We start from the raw sequence: 22,514 nt of genomic DNA, 5'->3' as shown, positions 1-22,514 counted from the left end.
TATTATTATCTCCTCACTTATTGTTCTATTTATTTACAAATAAAGACCAAATATCCTCAGTGGAACGTATGAGAAAATAATAAGAAATTCCATTACCCCAATACTGAAGAAAAATTTTACATCAGAAGCTTAATGGAAACAGAAAGATATTATCCATTTGTATGATTAGAGAATAAGAGCCCTTCATAAGCCTAAAATAAATGAAATTCCAATATGAAATTAAAAATATGTTTTTCATTTATAGCGAGTTCTGAAGCAAGATGCTTTTGTCTTATCTTAATAGCCTCACTTCAGCCTCAATTGTTATAGATTACTGTGGAGATGTAGTGGAACTATACAGCAGTGCAGGGAAAGAGGCAGGAGAACAGTGCCTGATAAGCCAAATAAAGAGAGCGTGAAACTGCTTTGTGGCAAGTCATGTTGCTTCCTTCTCCGTAAATCTGTAGGAAGGTTTGGCAAAGGAGTTGAGCAGTACAAGATCCAGAAGTACCAAGCATCTTCCAAAATCCACAAATCCCTCCATAGCAAAATCCTGGTGTTCCTCATGGTAATTGATATTTTCCATGGGCACACGAGGTAGCCCTAGTAGGGTTGTCTTCTAGCCTATGCCTAGGGAAATAAATATATATGTGCCCCTTGCTGCTTTGGGAATTTCGAAGTAGCCGTCGAATTGCTTCCATCTGCTTTTTGAGTATGCTTTGTTCCTTGAGATGCCCTTGCTTTAACACTGTGCTCAGTGGGAATAGAGACTCTGCTTTTAGACTGTGGTATGAAAGATTTCCTCCACAGAGGGAAAAACACAGCCCTTTCGAGTATTTGCATAAGTATCAGAAGGATTTGGAGGGACACAAATCTCCTTCAGCAGTAATCACATTTTTGTTGCTATTAGTATAACCAACTAAAAATCATTTTGCATTTCGTTTAGACCATTTGTTTTCCCAAAGGGAGCTGTTCATGCCATTAAAAACTCTTTGTATGTGAAACAGGTGCATAAATAAAAAGACAATGGGAGAAAGAATGAATATTTATACTGTCACCATTCAGAGCATTACAGAATCTGTTTGGGTTTTTTTCCTATTAAAAATTGAAATAACCAACAAATAATGAGCTTTCGTACTGAGGAGGTGTTCTTAGGGATAGAGCCTGCCACTAGGCATGGGGATATGGGGATGCTTCTGCCAGTCTTAAAATATTCCAATCCAATTCTGACTTCAAGAATAGTTGTCGGAAGGCATGTTTCTCTGTCTTGCACATTTTGAAAGGATAGTTATCTAAAAAGCCCAGCATTTCATGACAAAGGGAGAAGGAAGTTTGGAATTTGATTTTAGATTGAGATCTGGAAAAGATTTTTTTCCAAGTTTGCAACTTCTATTTGCGAAGCGTATTGATGACTTGATATGAAATTCATGTGCTATCACAGTACTTCTAAGAGCATAAATTTTTTATGACTTCAGCAACACAATTCACTTTCTTTTGCTACCTGTAGCTGATGTCCGTTAAGCTAATTGTATTCAAACCTCCTTTGATTTATTAATGTGAATTCTAGTTTGCCTATTCTATTTCTTTCACTTGTTGATACTGGTCCTTTCATTTGTTTCTTGTAGGGAATGTAGTGTGGATGTAAGTTATCTCTCTCTTTTTGAGTTCTGTGCATAGATGGGAAATGCTCCCCAAATCCAACAAACTGCAGTTGCAGGAAATTTTCATGTCCTGCTTTTTTTTTTTTTTTTTTTTTACTCCAAACCCCAGTGCAGTCTGGCAGGCACCATACTATTCATCGCTTGGCTGGCAGTGCAAGACCCAGCATGCTCTGAAATTGCTTCACAGTACATCTCTGCAATAGATCAGCAGGGAGCTCTGAGATGAGGAGCGTAGCCTGCATCTCCTCTGAGATTTACCGTGTCATATTCAGGGCTCTATTCACATTTCTGTGAATATACAGGGATTTTTCTTGTCTACAGCACAAATAAAATAATCCTCTCTTTAATCCTGTCAATACCAGTCCTTCAAATAGCCAGTAGAGGCCACTCTCCTAGTGACTAAGGTCTTTCTCCTCTGCAGTTGCATCCAGAAGCTTCCAACTTTTGCAAATATAGAGTGCAGCATGCAATTTGGCTAATCCATGATGACAGAGAAGCACATTTCAGTGAACTGGCACAGAACTGGCAACCAGAGGTACTAGAATTCTCTGTCTAGCACTGCCTTTTATTCTCCATATTTCCTCATCTAAGACTGATAAACCTCTTGCTTTCATTTTCCCACAGGCTAAAGTGCAGCTACTGCAATTTTATAAGGTTCTTGAAGGATTAGTAAAGAAATTTAAAATCTTCCTAAGGTGCTAATAATGTTAGGCTGTATCTACAGAAAAAGCTACCAGCTCTGATAGATAACTGAAGTATAAACGCTCAGGTTAAGAAAGTCACCGTAACTTACATAATCTAAACAGGGAATCCACAATACTGCTCACCAGGTTTTCAAACTGCCGTAGTCAGAAGATATGCAGGGACAGGTCCTTAGATTTCAGGTACAAGGCTGAGCATACTGCTTGTTTAATAAGTAATTATGGTACCTATGCTGACGAAATTCAAAGTATAAGTGCTTTTGGAACTTTTTTGATGAGTAATTGAAGATTACATACCCATCTCTTTCTCCCTATCCAAGGAAACCACTTTAAAAAATGCCCAAATGAAATGGTAGCGTTGTTAGCAATGAAATATTTTTAATAGCATTACCTCAGTAATACAGGAGCCAGCCAAAGTTGTCTCATTTCTTTCCCTTATGGATTATTGCATTGTCAGTAGGGTGCATCATCACAGCAGCAGGGATTCATCTATCTACATTTAGGTGTCTGTTACTATGGATCTGATTGTCAAGATTCCATTTCTCATTGGTACAGGCGAATAGATACTCTGGGGTGCAATTCATCTCATATTCAGATAGCTGTCAAAAAACAAGTCAGAGGAGTAGTTAGATTTTAGATGCCTACAGTGTGGTAATCTAATGTTAAATGAGATGGTTTCCCACCTGGTATGTTTATGTCTTGACATTTCTACATCAACATAATTTCCCAACTGGTAGTTGTCAAACACTGGAGGATTTTAGATTTTTTTTAAACTTAAATGGAAGTGTGAGTGAGTCAGATTTAAGTGATATAAATGTTTTCATTTCTCGTTTTAGTCTCTCAAATGGAGAATCTTACACTTTTTTATTTTGTCCATTTGAGTTATATAGGCTGTAAGGAAATGTGGAACAGAATGTATTAAGGGATTGCACTCTCTTACAGGAAATAAACACCAAACACTTGCCTCAGCTATTAGAAAAAAACACTTTATGTTGAAAGTGTGTTATTGAAAATGGCAGTTCCCATCATCATTAGCAGCCCCTGCACAGAAAAGCTGGGTGTAATACCTTTCCATACAGCAGATTTCTGAAAGCAAGTGTTCGGCCAGCCACCTTGAATAAGAGTTTGACTTGGACATATGGTTAGCCGGTCCCAGTTTTGCAGTAGATTCAGCATGTGTTCATCATCACTTAAAAAACTGTCCTTGGTATTTATTACCTTTTAATGAAGTGTGTCATCACTGTAATAGTTTAGAACCTTGAATGCCAAATTTTGGCATCTTGCAGTTGCTGCCCAGTGCCATATTTACATGTATGGAACCAATATGTCATGGAGGGCTAAAAACAAGAGACTATAGGCAGGGGAAGCTGCTGAGATGAAACCTCCTCTTGTATCACTATCACATACAAGTGCAATGCCATAGAATCCAAGCTTGCTCTTTTTTTAAAAAAATATATTTTATATATATAAAAATATATAAAAATATATAAATAAAAATAATATAAAAAAATATATTTTATATTTTTTTAAAAAATGCTAAATTGTACACAGGAATATATAACAGTTGGTGTAATCTGTGTGTTTCACCAGGACATTATGGCAGTAGCGTATTGCTTACAAGTTAATACTTAAAATAAGAACAGCTGATCAATATATTTTTCCAATTTTTTAGCTAGTGAATATTCTAAACACCATGTTGCATTTGAAACACAAAATTCTGAAACATATAAAATTAGAAAACTGACCACAGGGATGTTAATTCGGGCCATATCCTGAGTAATTGGGCAAGGCTAGCCACACATTCTTACAGCCTCTTACAATTTGAGTAGCTTGGAACTGAAAGTTCAATTTGTATTAATGAGGGAAATCATTCTTTATGCTGTACATCAAGATGATAAAATGTGTATTCATTGATTAGACTACAGGTAGGAACATAATGAATTCAAGGGCTCTCAAAATAGCAATTGGGCTTTACCTGCCACAGCTAAAATCTATGCCATGATACCATGCCTTCTGTCTTTGATGCCTGCTTTGCAAATCCGGTTTTGTAATGCCTCACCAAGCCCATGTTCCTTTCCCAAGAGCTGGTGTGGCCACATCCTCTGACTGGAGTTCTGCCTTCTGGTTGACATCACCATCACTCCCTTCTACTTTATCAGTGTCTCTTCTATGCCTACTGTACTGGATATCCCATCAGTAAAGGCAGCTTATTCCTTCCATTTCCTCCTAATTTTCTAGGCAACCTATTGATCTGAGTCAATGGAGTTCAGCTGACCAACTCATTTTGATACATGTTGTGTATGTGTACTCTTCTGTATGTATGGTACTAAAATAAAATTCTGATTCTTCTGTAGATTAGAGATCCTATCACTTGCGCTCAATAGAAATCTCTGGATATGTTCACATGATCTTCAGATACTTGGTTAATCTATTTGAAGCTAAAACTTACCAGCCCTCAGCTAAACCAGCCTAAAGGCTGGCGTGCTGCTTGTAGTCTCATACAGTGCAAAAGGATTCATTCCGTTGTCAGGGAGCAGCAAGGACGACTTACACCTCTTTTCGTCTGGGCAGTGGACAGATGAGGCTTTTGATTTCTAAGTGACTAGTAAGAGGTACTGTCAATTATAGATTTCACTGGATTGAGGTATTTAGTTATACCAGAATTTAATTGTTATCCTGTAGTCTGAGAGTTAAGATCATATTGGGCTATAGATGCTAATTCTTGCCTTTGTGCTATTTGCAGACTCATCTAGGAAACATTCTATCAGTTATACTTGTTCCCTCTTGGCAGAGTATTTGGTAGGTTGCTAATTAATGAAATTCCACCCCCACCACACACATTCCCTCCACCTCCCCCCACCAATTAGACATTAGCTTAGTTTCCCAGGTCAATATTTCAAGGCAGTGCTGATGAGATAAGATGTCAAGTTAGAATAAAAGAAGATTATGTTGGTAAGTAAATGTAACACATACTCACTCCAGCTGCCAAATTATGGAACGACTAGATATTCAGAAAGTTAATTGCATATTGAATCCTCTGAGTCATTTGAAGTGAGACAAGCAAGTCTTTCCTCAAAGATGAGGATGTAGCCTAGAGATAAGTTAAATGCTGGCTGCAAGGTAAAGTAGCAAATGAGAGCTGGGCAAAACTTTAGTGGGGATGATTAGGATCATTTTATGTCAGCAAGTAGACAACCTGTGATTAAAGTACCAAAACGTGCTGGCATGTGAAATACAGTAGTACTTCTGTAGTACTTCAGTTACATTACTTGAGAGCTTGCAAATGCATGTGCTAGAGATACTGATGGGGTCAGTGGACCCACAGAAGATGCAGCACTCAAGAAGAATCTCTGGTACTTCTATCTCTTAGTACTTCTCTCTCTCACACATGTTTCTGAGGGCACTAGTTGATTGGTACTTTTAGGTTGGTTGTTTTTTTTTTTACTGAATGATGCACAGTAACCAATACATGGAGCCTTCTGTTCTTCACATAACATCAAGTGAATCTTCCCCCATTCATTGGGGACTGTTCAAGTAGGTGTTCTCTGCTAAAGATTTGCCTCAAGAGTCTGTAATTCCTACAAGAAGAGCACATATCTTTATTTCAGACTCATCAAGGCTATCACACTGGTTGATGCTCACTCACATTCTGCTTCACTAACTGTTCCACATTTGTTTCCTTTTCTTGCCAGCCTACTTAAGCCAGATCCCCAGTATAACTCCATTAAAGCCCGTATCAGTTTCAGTCAGAAGACAGATGGCTTCATGCCCTATTCCCTCCCTTTCTGTGACGTTCAAATTATGTCTTGAATACTTCTTTCAAATGTCACCAAACTACTGGCTGCACTCTTGCCTTTCTAATAAAATGACAAATATTATAATTTTTTTTTTTTTTTTTGAAAAATCCATGGTGCTGGAGAGTAAGCAACTAGACATGGGAGTGCGGGCACAGCTTGAGATGTCATTAGCAGCAGTAGTCCCCTAAGGACTTTCTATCTGTCCCCACTAACTGTGAGCCTGTGCTCTGCATTTGCATGTTCTTAAGGTACGGCCTAGGACAGTTGGTAGTGGGCACACTTAATCTCAATGAAACAGTAAAAGGAGTCTAGAAGCTTTTAACTGTTGATGGATAATGTAACTTTTAATTAAATGTGGAATCTAATCTAATAAAATGGCTTCCAATGAATCTTCGTGGGGAAGGCCAAAAGCTTCCGTTTGGAAAGACGGAGTGATGAGTTGTGGGTTACTCCATCTCTGATTTCAGCTGCAGAAAAATGTGGGATCGTTTCAGGCAGTATTATGGTATACGTTATAGGGTAAATCCACATGTATGACTGTATCACTGGACAAATTTTAACATCATTTTGAAGCTACATGCATTATCTAGATGTTAGCAGTTATGTGATGCTTTTAAGATTTCTTCTTCTTACATTGCTTGTGTATACGTTCTGTATGAATGCACATTGTCATCTTTACATTAATTTGGAGAAACTGGTAAGTGAAGCATGCAACAAATCCACAGTTCTTTATTAGCTAATTATCTGGTTGTGAGTCCCGGCATTCAGCAGTTCAAGCAAATAACGTAGATGTGATTTATTCATTACATGAGAACTGCCACAATGGGTAAGAATGAAGGATTCTAGCTATTCTGGTCTCCTCTTTCTGATAGCACCATCAAGCATGAGCGACAAAGATACCGGAAACATAACAGCATGCGGAGAATGGGTCATTGACCCCAACTCTCCCTAATGTTTGGCTTCAATTTTCTCTTCTAGAACATAGTGCCAAGCTATCAGCTTTACCATGGTGGCAAGAATGTTTATGCCTACTGTTGTTTTATTTCCATCTGTTTCTTTTTCATTTGTGCATTTTTTTCTCAAATGTGTCAGCAGTAGAGTAGAAGTATTTTAATCCTCCAAGTGACCAAGCTGCTGTTTAGATAAGCCTTGAGTTTCCCTACCTTCTTATTGGTCCTATCTTATGAATCATTTAACAAAACCTATTTAAAAGTAGAAAGTGAAATCCTGATCCCAAAGAAACCAAAGGTTCCACTGCTCTATGATAATACCCAGTGTTTCCTCATTAAAAGATATCTTTAAAAATATGGCTGTTTTTAAATTTGCACATTCTCTGGTACAGGCACTTACTACTTCCCATGGAGGTAATGGCTCTTCATGGATGTAGACATTTCTATGGCATTTTTTAAGGCTGACAGTTAATGCCGTCAGAGGACGTTGTGGGTAAGCAGCATTTTACCAAATCAGCACTCCTGCTGTAACACTCTGGAATTTTAAGCACAATGAAAAGCTTCTTTGAGGTTACTCACAGAAAAGGGAGACTATGCGATCATTTTGTTTCTCTACAAAACATGACAGCCCACTGCCAGTACAAATGCACATCGCTCTTCCATATTGTAGTCACTAGCCTGCCGAGCTTCCTCTTCGTTTGTTTGCTTTTGCAGGCTACAAATAAATAGCAAGGCTCAGTAAAGCCCTTCTAGCCATAACCTTTTGGCCATTATAACACCAAACGATCCAGAAATCCACCTCAAAATGTAGTTAAGTGATGTGAAATTTAGACACACTAACAAATTACCAGTAGCAGAACATGCTGAGTTTCAAATCATCCTGCAGCCTGGGAGACCGCTAAATTAATTAGCTTGATAGAAAACTTCAAGGAGGAGCTACTGAGAGAATCCACTGAAAGGAGGAAAGAAGGATCTTTCTTCTGAAACAATGACATTGGCACTTCGACACCTTCTGTTCTGAAGTGTTTGCAAAGCCCATGAAAAAAATCTATACATCAATGTCAGTGTACCACTATCCCCCTTCAGCAAATATAAAAAAATATAATTCTGCCCATAATGCTCGAGAGCCATCATGTTAGACATCACGGTTTGGAAGTAGGGAGTCAGCGTAGTAAAGGCTCCACACATACTAATGGCCATGTCCCATATAGATTCTTCCATGTTTAAGGAGCCTATTACGCCTAATAAATATCTTGACTGTTATTGACTGTTCAGCTTGCATTAAAAGACCTGATATGGTAGTCTTCCTTTAGAGAAAAAAACAAATCACAAAGATTTGTGGGCCATTTAAAAACCTATAGGGCATGAAATTGATACTGTGTGAGAAAGAGAGAAAGGAATTCCCTCATTAGGTCTTGCACATTAGTACAAAGGCTGTTGCTGTAGTTTAATCTGAGTTCTTGTGATATATCCTCGTAGCTCATTTATACCAGACATGCACGTGGAATAATACATTAAAATACTGATATTTCTTTTAATTATGTTTTTTTAATGTCTTCACTTTTTTTGTATGTATGTGTATTGTGTATGAAAGAGCCAGGGACAATTATGTAAGTAGCTGAATTAAATACCCTGAACTGAAACACTGACTCCCCACTTCCAAACCGTGGTGTCTAACATGATGGCTCTCGAGCATTATGGGCAGAATTACATTTTTACTCTGTTGGTGAGGAACTGAACACTGAGGCTGCCTCTGTGGCAACAGCAGAAGCTGATGGGAGAGGGATTCTTTCCGAGGTTTGTGATATAGTCAATTGGATTATTACTTAAGTGCTGCTTAGACTTACTGGTTTGTACAGCTGTTCCCCACCTCTATATCTCAGTAAAGAAAGTTATTTTAATATCCAAAGTGTAGAAAAAGGGTCAGAGCACAGAACATTAATTTCTTGGTTAGTTTTTTCCCTCCTGCATACCTAGCATATTCAGGCTGTCGGCAGTCTTTGCTGTGACGTGACTTAGAGCAGATAAAAATTTTGAGTTAGGTTTTCTGGCAGCGACTCTATCCTGGAAAGTACTATGAAATCAGCTGGAAAAATGATCTTGCCCAAATTATAAATGCAAATTCAGTCATCATGTCAGACAAACACATATTCTCTGAACAGATTTTAATGGTTAACTGTGGTAAAATCAAGCTCAACTCATTTTCCAGTTCAGTGTCAGCCCAAGTAACACTGGGGGGTGGGGAGGGAGGATTTGCAAACCCCACAGGGGAGGGAGGAGGAATCCGAAAGGAGCAGAGATACTCCCTCATTGTCAGTCCATCTCACTGTATGTCTCGCTCCACCCTCTTCCTGCAGTAGAGAAGACCTCTTTGTAGTGATGCACCCTTGTTAAAATGTCAATTTACTGATTAAAAGCAAATAGAAATATATTCTGCAGAAAAAGCAGTGGGGTGGATATATCATGCTGAAATACAATTTCTGTTCCCTTAATGTCACAGCGCATTTATATAAATGGAAACGTTTTTTTTCTTCTTAATACTAAGGTCACAGTTAAACTGTTTCTATGTTCTGATTGTCATTTTTCAACCAAGATCTTGTTTGAAATTGGAAAAGCATCTCGCATTATTTGGTATTCCCTCCGATCTGAGATCCACTGCTTATCCTCCTGGGTTTTCCGTGTTCACTGGGAATGGTGAAGTCTAGAAGGGGATAGCAGTTACAGGTAACATTTACAGCTTTTCACATCAAAGCTGAATGAATTTAATTCATTTAGAATTATAGTGGTAGGTTCCTGCTAGTGTCCTCCCTCTTTCTCATCTCCCATCCCGAAACCACCATTCCACTGTTTCTTGGTCTTCACATTATTCTTGTCTCAAATTTGGGGCAATGCCTCCAGATATGTCTAGGGATAGATCAGACAAGTTAACTCTGGAAATATATATTCCCCGAAAGGGAGTAAAACCCAGTTTCCAATTCCATTGTTACTTTGTGTTTGAATTATTCAGCATTACTGATACACATGGGTCCTTTTTATTAGAACTCTGTGTTTTATCTTTGTTCTAATAAAAAGTAACATGTACACCAGGAACCCTGAATAATTCAGTGTTACTTCATAACTCAGAAAGCTTACTCTTTTTCAAGGCATTTCTTGCCTAGGTGTTCCACAAATTAAGCAATTCTCTTATGAACAGTTGTTCCTCTGTTGTAGAAGTGGATTTTAGCTACCATGCTGAGTGCAAAGTTACAGAATTTGCTGTTGTATTGCCTGAGGCAACCTCGGCTCTTTCTCTGTGGGAAAAGGACAAAACAACATTTTAGTTATTCCAGACAGTTACTCAAGTATCCACAAGGAACTGTTCAAACTTTAATTCTTCATAAAGGATTTTTCTTTGAATTATTTTAGTTAAGTATTGGCAAGAGAAATAGTATTTCTCCTCTGTCAGATGATATCTTCATCAATGTATAATTTTTTGAGAAACATAAAGCATTTTAATTAAACTATGACTCCATTTAAAGTCTTCTAAATGTTGGGTTTGTGTGTTTAAAAATTATTATCAATCACTTATCAAAAGACATATCGAGATGCCCTGGAATGCATTAATATGACTAGAAGTTTAACCTGGTATGCATTTGCCAGAGACCTATAAGAAGCCAACTGCAAAGTGTGTTGATTTAGCAGCAGCTCTGTAGAGGTGATCTTTTGTTGTTAAAATTTAACATTGAGGTCTCAAAATTAAGAGAGGAACTGTAGACTGTGTGAATTAAAAGTTGATCATCAGTTTCCACACTTCTGTAGCAACTAAAGTGTAGCAAGAAAAAACCCTGTAGAAAGAACCCAATGTTGGGTATTTTTCTTCTGTATGTATTATTCTGCAGGGCTGTACACGTCCTATAACTTCATATTTTCATTGCTATCATACCACTAGACACTTCTAAATTGCAATGTTAATGCTCTTCCTTGTGACCACTTTCTGTCTTCCAGCCAATTTGACAATCTGTTTTTTCCACTTCTGAGATTAGCTGCTTATTTTACCCTTTCATTTCATTCTGTGCGGAAAAGTCACCAATCTCCTACTGTTTAGAAACTCACAGTCTCAAAATTTCTATCTTTGGCGCAATTTCAGCAATTGCTGGTCAATTCCAGCAGAGTGGAGTTAATTTTTACAAAATGATTTTGTAGTTTATGAATTTTCATCTTTATTTGTTTCACATTAGAGACTCTCTCTTGCACTGAGGAATGGTATTAGATTTTTCACTGACTTTCACAGCACTTGTTCCTGTTGAACTCATGGTAGAAGAAGGAATTCTCTTTTCTGTATTTGTATTTACTGTACTTTAGATCCAGCCAGGACAGGTGTCCGTCCTTTCATTTATTTCCCATTTAAGCTTCTTCTGGCTATCAATTATGTGACTAATTGATTATCCATAGAGGAGCTTCATCTTCTCCTGCTTAGGTAATTCCTCTCAAAAACAATGAAAATGACATTAAGCTACAATCTATTAGGCTAGCCAGCCCCCACCCAATTTACACTTTTGATGTGTTTTGTGCTGTACAGATTTCTAGATTATGTACAAACCACGTGCTGTAGAAGCAGCACTCATTCTGTAGGATCATGCCATTTTGCCATGTCTCATGGCTAAAAGCTCTACAGCTACAGCTTTAAAATTCTAGTGGTTTCTTCTGACAATAAGTTCTTTACAAATCTGTGATTTTTCTATTTCATCTCTAATCCAGAGGTCTTCTGCAGAATGCTGCCCATCTTGCAAGGTTTTCCACTATGGTAGACTGCTTCCATGGGATAGGGCTGAAACTGCTATCTTTTCATAATGAAATCAGTCTTTGAAAAGTCTTTTTTGTGTGTGTTTGTTTTGCTCAGTGCACACTAAAACTAATGTAATATGGAAACAAAGCTTCCTCTGTTGATGTAGAAAATAAAGTATTTTACCCATGTTTCCATGGAGACAATCAGACTGCCATAAATGAACATGAAACGGCTTTTGGTTCTACAGAATTTAACTGTTTTGAAATCATTACATTACAAGTCATTCACAGGGGCCCTTTGCTTGTGTTCTGCGATGCCAAGAGTCCCAGCGTGATTTCTAGACAGGTATTACTATCCCCATTTCAAATACTGAAAAAGAGAGGAGGGATAGAGTGACTAACTCATTTATCCAAAGTCACAACAAAGGCAGCGATAGCTACCAGAGCACAGCATAAGGGTGTCCTTCCCTTCTTGCCCCATTGACTAGGACAGTCGCTGCCCATGCGCTGAGATGCCAAGGACAAGTGTAAAGTTGGTACTTGTTCCACAGTGTACTGTTTCAAAAAGTCCTATCCACATTGTACCTTATAAATTAAGCATAAAATGAGCTCCTGTATTTTATACTCAATAGGTGATAATGTTTGGAGCCAAATTCTGTTTCATTTATCCTAGCAAATAAGCAAAGGAACTTAATGGAAAAAGTGGAGGTTTCTCATTTCCCGGGCTGAATGTCTTATCTAGTTTAACATTTAAATACGAGTATGTAGAGATACGCAGGGTGCCTGGCTGGGAATTGCTGTTACTGTAACAACATTGACTTTCAGTCTGTCGACAAATAGAGCAAACTCGTCAGCCTTTCAGAGAATTCATATTCAGAATTCTATTGCTTGCCTAGCGCTCTACAGTGCTGTGTTGGAAAAGAATTGTAATTCTGCATACTGAAATAGTGATTCATAAAAACAGCACTTTGGTCCTCATTTTTTACTATTTGCTGATGGAATCAGTAATAACAGTGATGCACTTTTGCTTCTGCAATACCTGTAAAATACAAGCATTAAAAGGTATGTTATTCATGTTTTCGAATGACATAAAATATCTAATGAAGAATGACAAAATTGATTGGTAAAAGATTTTTCTCTATTAAAAATACAGATGAGTTCTATATCCACTTCTATTTGTTTTGATTTTGTTTTTTTCTACTCATGGTTCACAGTATTACACTTCATTATAGTTCTTAATCAAAGTTGGAAAAGGGTTCAGTTTCTCACAAGCTAGCTATCTGAATTAAATCATGGTAAATTTCTTCCCACTATATTATTGCTTCAGTTAAAGTATAAATTACAATAGCCTCAGAAGTATTAGAGAAGGGTTTCATGACATACGATGCAACTTCTCTCCAAGGAAATCAAAATATATGTTGTATTCATCTGAAATGGGAAAGGTGTATCTTTAACTATGCATGAATAATTTGAAATATTATTTTCCGAAGAAGATACAACCTGTTTTGTTTTCGTTGGCCGTGGAGTAAAATAATTTGTATTAAATGAAATCCCACTAAATAAATTATAATTCACTCCAGTGTAACAGCAAAGCCAAAATAGTCTATGTCAGCTCACAGGAAAAAAATGTATTTGTCATTTCAAAATTACCAAAGGATTGTCAGATCCAAGCATTAAGAAATCTCAAAGTTATCTTAAATATATGTGCGTTTTTTCTTTCTTTTTAAATAATGATTTGGAGTCTTTTGTATGGCTTTGATTGATTTAAATCTTTAATGTTTTCAGTATTTTCCCAGCAGCAATGAGAACAAAATCTTACTGGTTTTTGGAGGGAAAAACAAAGTTCTATTCTGGTACTAGGATCCGGAGATTTAAGGGACTCAGCGGATATCACAGGACCCAAGTTTAATCACAGATATGGAAAATGCAGCCTCAGCTTCTTACAAAAATAAAATCTGACTTACGATCATTTCGCAAGACTTTATCAGCTAGCCAGTTCTACCAGTGCGGAGATCCAAGTGCTTTCTCTCTCTTTTCCTCTCATTTGCTAGAAAATTCAGCTTGAAAGTCTGGGGGAGCATATTTTGTTGCAGAAGAGGTATGGCTGGGCTTGGAGGCACCCAAGGGGCAGGAGGTGGAATGAGCAGCAGCTGTCCTGCAGAAAGAGCCACGCCAGCTCTGGCAGAGCAGGGAAGGGCTGGTACGGGGGAGATCCGCTGGAGTCAGCAGCAGGATGCCCGAGGTTAGAAACACTTGGCTGCGTCGTTACAGAGTACCTTTGAAAAACCAGCACAGAGCTGAGGCTGACCGAAGGAAGCAGTCATGTTTTTAGCTCTGCTCAAGTGCTGAGGATCTGTTAAGACAGATACTGCAGAACTGTGTCCTCCCGGCAAGGCAGAAGCAGAGGTTTCTTCATCTTCTGATGTTCCACCAACTAAAGATTAAAGTGATGTTTCGAAGCTCTCTACTTCCATCCCAGGAAGCTTGAAGCTGGATCACCCCAGGGGTTTTCGGGACTCTAAGAGAGAAACTGTAGAGCTGCTGTCATTAAACATATGCCAAAGCCCTGTGAGTCCCTGAGAATGGGGTTATTTTTGTACCCTCACTGCTTCCTGGAATTCATAATTGAAGGGAACATCTGACCAGTGTCCTTCTGTCTGTGGGGTTTTCAGGTCTGTTTTGCCTTCAGCTTCCCAGGATATGCAGAAACGCTCCCTGGGGTATGATACATACAAGCACAAATTATCACATAGTGGAAGTGCTTGGAATTTAGAGAAGCATGATGGCACTGATGCCAGATCATATTTTATTGAACCGATGCGAGTGCGCTGTACTTGCACGTTGGTTGAACCTTTGCCTTGCAGGCAGGAGACTTGTTTGTGAAAAGTGTGCCTAGCGCTAGCTGAAAAACAAAATGAGTTCGTAGCTGTATTTGACAGCTTCTTCTGCCAGTTTAGGGAAGTATTTGAGATACATTTGCAGTATATTGAGATATAAATTACAACGATTCATTGTCAGAAATCAAACCAGGAGCTTCTTTTTATCAGCTTGGGTCTTGTACACGCCTCTTTACGCTAACCAAATACTTACATTGAAGGTTGTGACTGATTATCGCATCTGCCAATGGAAGCTCATTTCCTAACGTACAGTCCTATCTTTTTTTTTTTCTTTGCTTATTTTCACTGCATCAGATTTCTGTATATTTGTCAAGGAAATTTGTTTAAATACTTGGGTTCTTATCCTTTGCTTTGGAAAGGAAATCTGTAGAGTCCTTTTGCCTCAGATGGCCCTCAGCAATGTCAAAAGCAATTACATGTCAGCTATAAGAAATGATTTTTGAAAGTGCCTGTAAAAATTAAAATAGATGTTTCCATGCACTATACCAATGTCTTCAGCCACCCAAATGTTAGGGTGCTCTGAAACGAAACTATACAAAAATACCACACAGTGATGGAATAAATGCTGACAGTTTGATATGTTACTGTTTAACTGCCTTGAGAAATTCCATTTACTGAAAATAATTCACATACATGTTTGAAACATTCAAGCCTATGGTAATTAATTTTCAGCTGAATTGATTTCTGTATGCAAATTGCTCTGAGTAATTATGCAGAGAGAGAGCATGCAAGAGAGAAAGAGAGACTTAAATATCTGAGCTTGTTAATCGAAGACATGTTCTCCCCTAGACTTGGGGGAGGGCTAACACCAATTTTCTCTCTAATGAAGCAGAATGATTTATGCCAAGATTTGCAGAAGCAGAATAAAATCCATTGGTAATTATTTGCAATTTATTGGGGGGGGGGGGGGTAATCTGTTATTGAATAACATTTTTTAAACCCAGAATTATTGACAATACCAGCTCTGAGAAGAAATGTTACACTCTGCTCCAATAAACAACGTAGTCTTAGCCACTCAATCAGGCCACTTACCAACCTGTAACATAAAAAAAATCTGCAAAAACGTATAGGCAGAAACCTTCTGAATGGCTATCAAAGCCTGGAAGCCCATCACAGGCTTGCTTGGGTGTCTTGTTCATACAAGGACGATGCAGTAGTCCCATTGCACTTGGATTCAGCTCCATTGACAGTCTAACCTCAGCACGGGGACTGGCTGGAGTTTGCCTCTGGAGCATTGAAAACCATTATATTTTCACAGAGAAGCAGAGCAATGTTCACCTGAGTGCTCTTTAAGTCAATCTATATGGCCGTGTTCACATTAAGGAAACAAAGCATACATTCATCATCTACTTTAAAGCTGAGTAGAAGCTCTAATTCTGTGGGGGAGGTCTATGGTTTACTTCAAACAACTGAAACGTTAAAACCAGAACTGTTTTTAGCCATCATGTGTTGAAAACACGCCCTCTTCCTTGCAAAAACCAAGGGCAAACTTCGTAGAGATTTTTATTAGTACATGTTTAAGCTGGCTGCATGGTGTCTTACACGTTTGCTATATGGTGGTTTTCATGGAAGTATATCGTAAAATTCTTCCAAGTCACTACTTAGCTGCTTTGATCACGCTTTCTCTTTGGCTGTCACCTTGCTGTGAGTGGGGAAAAGATGCTGATGTGAAGCGTTGCCTCTTAGATCTGAAGTTTGACATGAGCTGCCAGTTGAGCTTCACCCTGAGTGGGGAGGAAGCCAGGTGAGGAGTCAGCCTTCCTCCCTGCCTGCCCAGACCAGCTTGTGTTCGCAGCTTCTGTGCTTGCTTGTGGAGTATTGCTGGAATCACGTAATAGATAATAATATTGAAATGCACACCTGTAATGTAATGCAGCATTTAATTGAGAGGCTTTGTTTTATTATCAATCTCTTCTGTCTTACGATATGCACTAGGATCTCTGCATCGAAGACAGCAGGTCCCATTTTCCAGTTCATCATACCTTTCTCAACAGATGTTCTTCTTTTCTCATATAGTCAGAACAGTTCCAAGGGGATTGCATAAAAGCAACTGCTCTTGACATTTCATTATGCAGAACTATTTCTGTCATTGAGTGATCATAGTACTTATTGTCAGGCAATTTTGAAAACAAAAAACCCAATATTTACATAATGCCGTTTCTTTTTGATTGTGTAGTTTGTTTCAGCTCCACTAAACAGCTATGAGTTTAAAATTGCTCTCTTCCCCCAAACGAACGGTCATAAAAACAAAATCAAGCTCATAAATCTTGCTGTGAACTAGTTGTACAGTTTCTGCAGGATTACACATCCATTGCTGCAAGACATTGAAAGTATTTATTTGTTATCACCCTTTTAAAGTCAAATGTCTGAAAAATAAATTTACTCTGTTGTGGTTAACACAGTGACCCACAGCTGCAGCATATAGAGCTACAGTCTTAGAGAGCAACTTCTCCTTGTATTGCCATTGTCTGAACTAAAGAGTTTCCTCCGAGTCATAAGTCTTCTTTTTATAGTGGTAATATATAAAAACATGAAATGTAATAGAAAAAAGTATCTCAAACACTGTTGTTAGGTCTTTGTCCAACACGGATTTATTTAGTTTGCAAGCTCGCAGCCTCTGGTGAATGGTACAGGGAGGGGAGAGGAACAGTTCATAAGCAAACGTTGTCTGCTCTGTGGAGCTGGGAGGAAAAGAGATTTGGGATGCAATTGGTGTTTGCAATCCTTTTAGTATTGGAAAGAGATGTCAGCTTACCGTTAGGAGGTTGTTAATGGTCTGATACAATCCCTGGTGTTTATTGTTTACCAATTATTCTGGTATCTCTATGAGATAACCACAGAAGATTTATAGTTTTAAGAGGGAACTTAGGTTAGTATGCATAATAAAAGCTTGACCAAAGAAAGGAATGCAAATCTTTTGTCTCCTAATGATAGGAATTCTGATTCTGTACCTCTGTTTTGTATAAATTGGTCTAGCTCAGGTTTCGGATCACTGTACATACAAAAACCTTTCCCCTCTGCAGTGCAATCAGCTGACCTATAGAGTACGGTTTTCCTACAAAAATGTTGTGGCCAATGAAGCAGAAAGTTTAGCCCGTTTAAACACTTCTTCACTTGTGCTCTGCCAGGCAGGAAGAGACTTCAGAGCTCTGGGTACCAGGAAACCAAGGTACCAGCTGGCCAGAAAACAAATGTCAGCAGCAGAAACATCTAGGTGTTAAGTGAGGAAGAGTTAAGACTTTTGAGCCAAGATAAAAAGCCAGAAATTCTAAATTTCCCCAGGATGAAAAACTTCTGAAAATGTTTACACCAAGAGATGTGCCGTACTGTATTTCCCTGTATTTCAGCCAGCTGTCTCTTGGGATGGATACTTCCCTTGGAGACCAAGTGTGCAGGGATTTGAACATGGGAAAAGCTCAGGACAGGGAACTATGGAGCTTGGACTCACAAAAAGATAGGCTGGGTGACTGAAGTGGGTTTTCGGCAAAGGATTTATGTTCATGTGAAACTTTTAATTCCAATACTGGCTGGACACATATCCCCTCCAGAAATTTTGGACCAATGCTCAACCACTGTCAGGTCAGATTAACTGACCATATCAACTTCACCTTCAGTCTCACTCCAAAGAAAAAGTGCAAAAATGTTCACGTATTACAGCCAGGCTTAAAGGTATTTTTGCTATTACTGTGCAGACAGAACCGAGTAACTATGTGCAGACTCTTTAACATAGGAAAGGGATGTCTGTAGTTTTCCTTTCAAGCTGATAAAATAACATCTTTATTATAAAAAACTTCAATTTTTTTTCCTCACTCCTCTTCCCACTTTCATTTATTTATTTGTACTTCTGGCTCTTCATTTTCAAAGATTTCATACTCATTGCTTTAGGACAAAAAGAACTGTGATGATAAATATGGTTGTTATGTTTCATCTTATTCCCAAGGGTCTTTTCTTCTGCAGATGATGAGCATCTGCTCCTAGTCATGTAGAAATCTGATTAACAAAGCATGATCTTTGATTAGCATATTTCAGAAATTGTTTCTTATTATGAGCTCTCCTTAGGGCTTGTGTTGCTTAGCAGTACAACCTTCCAAACTCATCCAATATGTTGAGGAACTTTGCAGACATATAAATCCCTATTTTGACCTTTTATGTTCATATGGATCATATATTCTGCATAAATTAAAAAAAAAAAAATCTCAAGAAATAATAATCCAGATTGTGGGGTTTTTTTGCTGTCTTCTGACAAAGCCCACAGTTTTGCATTGTATTTAATAAACTTTCTTCTACTGTGTTGAACTGGATGTAAGGGCTCTTTGTAATGAATAATAAATGATGCTTCTATAGCGTGTTCTGTTTAAGGATCTTCATGAGCTTTTCCACAATGAATGGAATAATTCCTCCAACACACAGGTCAGCGGGGAAAGCTTTATTTATTATTATTGCCAGCAGTAGTATTCTTTTCAGATTTTAGAAGCAAGACACTGAGATAGAGAGAAGTTGAGGTGTGATTTAAAAGGAAACAGTGATTGGGATTTCCAGCCACATCTTTTCCCATTCCTGTGCTTCAAACTGATGACAATTCAACAATACTTTTCTTTTCCGATAGACAATTTTTTAATTGCAAAATATTTCAAAGTCATGTTTCTTTTAACAGTAATGTATTGTGTGATGCTATTTCAGAACATACATACTTCAGAAGTGCCTGTATTTTTATTGCCTTAGAAAACCTAAGGAGTTCCTGAAGTGGATATCATTCCTGAAGTACAGTAATTTTACAATGAAAAAATGCTAAGTTTTGAAACTGTGCATGATTCCACATAGACCACATGGGCCTAAATCTTGCCGCTTTTATTCATGCCAAACTAGTATTGACTTTCAAGGCTAAACCTACATCCCCACTTAGGCTCGCTCTGGCTGATAGAAAACTATGAGCACCCGGCCAGAGAGTGCTCTCCAGCAGCCTGGCAATGTTGGCAGCTATTAGCCCTGGGCTCCTAGCCAATTTGCACAATGGTTTCTGTTGATGCAGCATTTTGCATCAAGGATATGTCACCAGCAAAAGCAAACAATGTGCATGTGCTCCCGTAAAAGAGCAAGGCCAGCTGCAAGCAAGCAAAAGTTCTGGTCATTAAATTTTTTTTGTGTGTGTGGATATGACTTTTGAATTACATCAGCCCACTGAACCTATAATCTGGTGACCCTTCACGCTCCAAGTGGCGCTTACTTATTAAAGGCTTTGCAGAAGGAGGGTATCTCACTCTGTTTTCCAGTTTAAGAATATCTAGGTAGACAGATAGGTCAAATATCTGCCTCAGTTTTTAACTCAGTCTCCAGTGAGAGCCAAGTAAGAGGATTAAGAATGTATATCTCACCCGCTGTGTTCTGGGAACGTAAGGAGCAGAGGATGGGCTACTTCTCATGTCCCAGTTAGTCTGACTTAGAAAAGACACGAAAAGGCAAGAGCAAACCACCCCTGAAGAGCCTTTTCAGCTTCTGGTCTTCCAGGGGGACAGACCCTGGCCCCTCAAACCCTGCCTATATATTTTCCTGATGGCAACTCATGGGATGTTGATGCTTTGCTGTTCATGGTGCAGGAAACAGATAGTCTTTTCTCCTTCCTTGCTCACTTCACCTCTTCTATCAGTTTTAATGGCTTTAAAAGAAAAAGCTTTTAACACTTTTGTTTTTATGGTTTCCCCATGTCTTGCACCAAAGGCATTCCACTAAATACATATGCAGTAGTGAAGCACAAGTGCCCATCACAAATGTGTGATGGGTGCTAATGGGGTAAGAGCTTGTAGCTATGGCTGTTTAAACCAACACAGAACAGCTGCAGTACCTCAGCACTGCAGGAAAACAGAAGAATCCTCTGCTTGTTGGAAGTACATTTGCTGTCCTATAAAGAAATTTGGTACGCAGCAAACTGAAACTTCTTGTACGTCAAATAGTATCCTTTAAAAGTTTCTCTGATAGTTCAGTAAAAGGGAGAAACTCAGTTATCATAATGTGCAATAAGAGCTTTAGACAGTCCCAAAAATGAAACTAAGAGTTGCCCATTTCCAAGAGTGTTCCCATTACGTGGGGAGGAAGGGGAGAGATAAAATGGGATTTGAGGACACACTGAGGAGGAATAGAAAGTCAAATCCATGGCAAAATAATGTCCAAAAAAAAAAACTTATCTAAAAATCACTTCTTAAACAAAGGTGAAATTTCCCTGTATGGCTGTGACTTCCCTTCTTCTGAAGTAGTCACATAACCATTTTTTGAATATTTGTAATTCATCCTGACAGATATGTCTTATTGCTGATCTTTAGAAGCATCCTTTTGTAAGAGAATGAATTCAGATAGATAGCCTTTCGAATGGGACTTGATTGCAGAAAAGTATTTGTAAGAGATTTTCCCAGGTGGGTCAGTGCTCTAATTGGAGTGGTATCCAGCATAGCTCTGTATCGTTCCTCTTTTTTTATTTCAAAGGTTACCAAATCACCACTCATTTAAGGAAGCAGTCTGTAGAAATTTGGCAGGAGCAGGCAGGCTTGCACACTGGCAGGACAACAAACGCTGTCTGCCTCTGCTGAGCTTCTGTAGGGACCAGGAGGCTGCCCCAGTGCCTCATGCACCAGCATCTTCATGCCTCTGTGAAGGAGCAGCTCACGCCTCCGTGGAGTTCAGACCCTCTCGCTCCCTTTGGATGCTAAGCAGGATGATCTCAAAACAAATCTTAAGTTTACCACATCAGGCCTCTGATACACGGTTAATATATTCATTTATTTGAGAAGAGGGGAAAGGTACGTGCAGTTCTAGTAAAACCTGGCGTAATATGCCATGTGCTAATTTCTTCATTTAGTGTTAGGTGACATTTTTATGTATGGAGAAAAAAAAAAAGGGGGGCTCCTCAGGCTCTCACTGCTTCTTTCTGAGTGTGTTTGTTGCATCTGGGGAAAGCATTCATCACAAGCCTCCCGTTAGAATATTGGCAGCGTATCACTGTGCCCTTTCAGTCTCTGAGTAGCCTTTTCAGATAAGCAGAACGTGTGTGTGTGTGTGTGTGCATGTGTGTTAATCCCTGTGTCCTGGCTAAAAGCCAATTTTGGTAATTACTTTCTGTCTGCAGCCCTCTAAGTCCGTTTGCATCATCATTAGGGTACAACGTTATGCACGCCTTCAAGTGCACTGCTGTGCAGCCTCGCCATACACTTTTATAGAGGGGCCGATTTGAACCAGAGGATTGGTAAATGGATATGGTCAGGAGGAAGGTTCGTGGGATCTTTGCCAATCAAAACTGTACAGAGGGTACCTGAGAGTGAACCCTAGTGCCCCACACTTTCCAATGCAGGATTGCATGTCACTTTTGCACATTTTCCAGACTCCTGATTAGCTGCAGGACCTCACATCATCCATCACATTAGAGGGAGAGAAGTTCCCTTTACTGCTGCCATGTCCTTTTCTCCAGCAGCTTAGGAAATGTTGAGATAAAGCTTGCCCATTGTATTATTCATCTTGGGGCTAGCTGAAGGATGAAGATACATTTCTGGGCTATGTGTTCCTGCCCGTCCTCAGATCCTGTTAGGCTCTGCTTAGGCTACTGGAGAAAATGGCAAAGCAGCAGTGATGGCTCCTCGGTGAACCAAAACCTCAGACCAAAGTGGGGATGCTACCACCAAGAGGAAGAACATTGGAGAGTGCTGGAAGGAGAAGAAAGAGTGTGAGGACAAGTTTGGAGGAAGAACTTGCCCTGGGGAGCATCAGCAGGGACAACAGTTTG

At 38.9% G+C, this 22,514-nt stretch overlaps 1 protein-coding gene across 1 annotated transcript in view; it reads left to right on the top strand.

Annotated features, from left to right (window-relative positions):
* Window positions 1-22,514, top strand: part of SPOCK1 (SPARC (osteonectin), cwcv and kazal like domains proteoglycan 1) — a 315,620-nt gene that overhangs the window by 161,189 nt on the left and 131,917 nt on the right. The gene's annotated exons all lie outside the window — the stretch shown is intronic.

The sequence above is a fragment of the Balearica regulorum genome, chromosome 14 (assembly GCF_011004875.1).
Source record: "Balearica regulorum gibbericeps isolate bBalReg1 chromosome 14, bBalReg1.pri, whole genome shotgun sequence".
NCBI lineage: Eukaryota > Metazoa > Chordata > Aves > Gruiformes > Gruidae > Balearica > Balearica regulorum.
The sequence above is the reverse complement of the archived record's forward strand: the minus strand, read 5'-3'. Positions and strand labels throughout refer to the sequence as shown.